The following is a 5,000-nucleotide window of genomic DNA, read 5'->3' on the forward strand; positions in this document are numbered from 1 at the left end:
CGACAAAAACTTTTCTTCTCTCTTTCATGACCCTGGAAAAAATAAAACGAGACCTGCTGCCCTGTTTTTTCTCTGTTATCACCATGAATTCAATTCCTTATATCGATTATCCTTGTTTTTCCTTGGATAATGTAAACAAGCCTTCAATGACGTAATGACCATGAGACCTTGGCAACCCTTGGAGGCAGGCAGGGTTGTCAACGTTACCTGAAGTCTGGCATTCATGATGTTTTGTCTGAGTGACTTCAGGCGGCGTGGTCGTCTTCTCGGGGAGTCGTTCTCGGGACAGGGCGGTCACTGGGTCGGGTGAGGTCGTGGGGGTACGGGTGGGGGAGGGGGTTTGGAGGAGAGAGTTTGGGGGTGTTCCTCCGCGGTAATTCATTTCTGTATGGTTTTGTGATTTGCTGTATGGGTTGTGTATTGATTTTGTGGCAGTCCGTCGGCCGCAGAGTCGTTAATGTAATGCAGCAATTACCGGCATCTTAATAGTTCTGGAATCACTAATTAGCGACGGAATTACGATAGTTTGAATGCAGGTCAACTAACATTCCCAAAGTCATATGTGTATTGATTAATCGTTAGGTAGGCCTATATTTATTATGGGTACGTAAATCGCATGAAACTAGTGTTCACATTAAGCTAGCTGAGAATCTTTCGTACTTGGGCACTTAAAAAAATCTCTCGAGAAAATGCGCAATTGATGCATCATAATAGAATAATGTGTGAAATTTGGGAAAACTGCTCAAATGGAATGTGTTTTAGCGAGTTCCCTTTACTTTCATCTTCTGTTAGCGAAGGTATCTAGATTGTGATCGCAGGACACTCATGGACACAGCCAAGGTCAAGGCGCTTCCCACACATGTCCGGCTGGAGGCAGGAGGGGAGGGGGGTGGCTGCGGTCTTCGTTGCACCTGCAGCTTTGGTTAATTAATTGTGAGGGCCTACAGGCCGAGAGGGGAGATGCTCTCTCTGTCTTCTCTCTTATCTCTCTTCTTTTTATCTTCTCTTAACTCGATTCTCTCCGCCCTCCTCTCTTCTTCATCTCTCTTCTCTGCGCCCTCCTCTCTTCTTCATCTCTCTTCTCTGCGCCCTCCTCACTTCTCCTTTCCTCTCTCTTCTCTCTTCTCCTCTCCCCACTCTTCTCTTCACCCCTCTCCCCCATCTTCCCTTCCTCACCCTTTCCAATCTCTCCTTCCCCTCCCCTTTTTCCATATTGCCCCTCTCCTGTTTCTATCTGTGTGCCTGTTTGCCCTCCGCCCGCTCTCAGTTTCATCCTCAAAATAGATCGTGATCCTCAGTTTTTCGTTACGTTGAATGTCGTGTAAGAGATAAGTGCATGAGTAAGATATGCGTTTTACAGTTTGTGGATGATGGATCGGGGAACTATATTGATATGTTCCCGAGAAATATTGCATGAGTTAATGATCACAGTTGCTAACACTTGCGTGGAAGTGTAGGCATATAAATGAACAAACATATTGTACATATATACTGTAACTTTTAGTCCCCTAGACTAAGCTAACCTAAGAATATAGGCCTGCACATATATATTCAAGCACACTTACAGAGTTTTGTATGCTTATCTTTCCTCTTAAATGTGCCTACATGTTCACACACTCACACACACACACACACACACACACACACACACACACACACACACACACACACACACACACACACACACACACACACACACACACACACACACACACACGCACACACGCACACACACACACACACACAGCATACACAAACATACACACACATACAGAAAGGGAAAGGGAAGAAGAGAGAGAGAGAGAGAGAAAGAGAAAGAGAAAGAGAAAGAGAGAGAGAAGAGAAAGAGAAAGAGAAAGAGAAAAAGAAAGAGAAAGAGAAAGAGAAAGAGAAAGAGAAAGAGACAGAGAGAGAGAGAGAGAGAGAGAGAGAGAGAGAGAGAGAGAGAGAGAGAGAGAGAGAGAGAGAGAGAGAGAGAGAGAAAGAGAGAGAGAGATTGCCTTTGACAACTTATTTAGATAAGCAATAACATTTCAAGATAATGAAGTAACATATATTACAAGAGGTAGAGCAGAGGGCAGAGAGCGCGCGAGGAATGTTAGCAGTCGACTGGTTCGCGCAAAAGACGAGTACCAGATCATCCAGACGGCCGGAGAAAAGACCAGCACTTAATTCCAATTTATCCATCAAGTTAAGCTGGAAAAACGACCATTCCTAGGGCCGTCTATGGAGCAGGAATGAAAGGATTAGGGTGGCGAGGGCCGTGATCGAATTGCGTCAGGCGGTGGGCGTGTGAGCCGGGCGGGCGGGCTCTTTCGCAGTCACAAACGACGCAAGTGCGAGTTTAGACGAATCCGGACGTTGAAATATGGATAGGCCTGCTTTTATTTTTCGCTAATATGTTCGTCTTAAAATGTCTGGGTCATGTAATTCCATATTATATTCCGGAGATAGGACGTTTGAATATGAACTAATCAATATACGTTATTGATATTGTTAATCTTTGGTGATATTTAAAAACCACAAAGATGCAGCTAGATACGCGCAGGAATTGTTGACACTCAGTCTTGTGTGCACGGTGTAAAATGTCCCTTCTGCCTTTATATGGATTATTGTACCAATGTCCCTTTTCCCTCTCCTCCGAATTAGCAAACTCGTAACATCTCGGTATAAGGGTGTAAAGAACAGTAAATGGAAAGGTCTGGCTTGAGGCTCGATTTGTATGCCTCCTAATAGCGGAGGCCAATGAGTTAAGATGTAGAGTGCGTTACATTTGTTAATGAGGACCACATTGTTTGTTGTGGTGTGTCTCGGGCGAGGGCTTGGGTGGCTGCCAGCGCCTGCAGTGTTCCAGGTAAAGTCCGCCCTTGATTGTGTCACCCGTCTGCCTCGAGGCTCAGTGCTGGGGCCAGGCATGTGCAGTAGCTGTGTTCAAGAGCAGATACCTGGAGGCTCAGATGGCTGGAGGTGGTCAGAGGCAAAGGGGTCGTTAGAAAAAGCGAGAGGCCGAGCGGCGCGTCGCATAATAATGGACATCTTCCGAGATCACAGCGAGGGCGGGTGACTCGCCGCCAAGTGATTCACCAGAGTTATCTTAGTGGAAGAGTCGCCGCATCGAAATTGCTCGCTTATCATAAAGAAATCGCCCCGGATTGCAGCACGAGGCGCTGGGGTTAGTGCGAGGGAGCGACAGATCAAAGTGCAGCATCCAGAGAATCCATTTCCTCGGACGTGTGAAGGGCGGCGGACGACCGTGTCTGGCGCCGGCCGGAGGTGAGTGCGAGGCTGAAGGGAAATGGACCCGCCTGGTGTAGCGTCCATATGTGACCCAGGCGGCGCCCGGCCCGGAACGCACTTTCCGCGCTAGGCCTAGTGTAAGGAATGATGGGGATATATACGTGTAATTAGGGGCGAGTGAATGAATGAGTGCATTAAGGGAAACGGATATTTCTGTCGTTTTTTGCTGTGCTGTTTGTATTGCTGCCGTGCTTGTGGAATTACAGGGGAATAAGTACGTTTGAACTTGGATTTCACACACACACACACATACACACACACACACACACACACACACACACACACACACACACACACACACACACACACACACACACACACACACACACACACACACACACACACATACACACACATACACACACACACACACACACAACAGTTTTCTCTTGCCTTCCATGAGGGTCAAAGGCAGGATGTATCGAAGTCAGGTTCTTTCAACTTGTAACGTGATGAACAAAGGGCCAATTTTCTGTATAATTACTATCAGCATTGAATATATAGCGTCAAAGACTGTGGGGATGATGATATTCACTCTGTGGAACACCCGATTTTTCCCCTCTCAAGACGGGGAAGTTTCAGCTTCCCATCACCCCCACACCTCTCCCCTTCTCCCCCCCCAAGTCTCTCACCTCCTCTCACGTCTCTCCCCATCTCCCCCCCACGTCTCTCCCCATCCCCCCACGTCTCTCCCCATCCCCCCCCACGTCTCTCCCCTTTCTCCCCACGTCTCTCCCCTTTCCCCCCACGTCTCTCCCCTTTCCCCCCCACGTCTCTCCCCTTTTCCCCCCACGTCTCTCCCCTTTTCCCCCCACGTCTCTCCCCTTTTCCCCCCACATCTCTCCCCTTTTCCCCCCACGTCTCTCCCCTTTTCCCCCCACGTCTCTCCCCTTTTCCCCCCACGTCTCTCCCCTTTTCCCCCCACGTCTCTCCCCTTTTCCCCCCACGCCTCTCCCCTTTTCCCCCCACGTCTCTCCCCTTTTCCCCCACGTCTCTCCCCTTTTCCCCCACGTCTCTCCCCTTTTCCCCCACGTCTCTCCCCTTCTCCTTCCACGTCTCTCCCCTTCTCCTTCCACGTCTCTCCCCTTCTCCCCCACGCCACTCCCCTCTCCCCCAGGTCTCTCCTCTTTTCCTCCCACGGTTCTCCCCTTTTTCCCCACGTCTCTCCCCTTCTCCCCCACGCCTCTCCTCTTCGTCCCCCACGTATCTCCCCTTCTCCCCCACGTATCTCCCCTTTTCCCCCACGTCTCTCCCCTTCTCCCCCACGCCTCACCCCTTCTCCCCCACGCCTCTCCCCTTCTCCCCCACGTCTCTCCCCTTCTCCCCTACCCTGTTCTCTTCCTATCAACTTCCTTCCACCCTCCTATCAGCTTCCCCTCCCCCCATTTCGCCTCTTCCCCTCTCGCTCTCTCCCGAGAAGGTCTTACCTGGCAGACAGGTAGTGTAGCCAATATCCTCTTTAAGATAGGGGTGCAGCAGGCCTTAGCACCTGCGTCCAGCCACACGATTCCGCTTCTGGTGATGAGGTTTCTCTCTGACTGGGAGGCCCCACTTTATTTTGTTTGAATTTGTAGTCTTGTAAATATATTGTCATGTGGGTCTTGTTATTCCCCGCATAGGCCGGGTGTGCCATTTGACATGTAACAGTCGTTTTGCTTGTTTGATATTCATAGTAGTTTATTTTAACTATTTTTAAAAATATG

At 49.3% G+C, this 5,000-nt stretch overlaps 1 protein-coding gene across 2 annotated transcripts in view; it reads left to right on the forward strand.

Moving 5' to 3' along the window:
- LOC138865658 (rap guanine nucleotide exchange factor-like) overlaps positions 1–5,000 on the forward strand; it is a 331,720-nt gene that overhangs the window by 437 nt on the left and 326,283 nt on the right. The gene's annotated exons all lie outside the window — the stretch shown is intronic.

This window comes from Penaeus vannamei, chromosome 22 (genome assembly GCF_042767895.1).
Source record: "Penaeus vannamei isolate JL-2024 chromosome 22, ASM4276789v1, whole genome shotgun sequence".
In the NCBI taxonomy this organism is placed as follows: domain Eukaryota; kingdom Metazoa; phylum Arthropoda; class Malacostraca; order Decapoda; family Penaeidae; genus Penaeus; species Penaeus vannamei.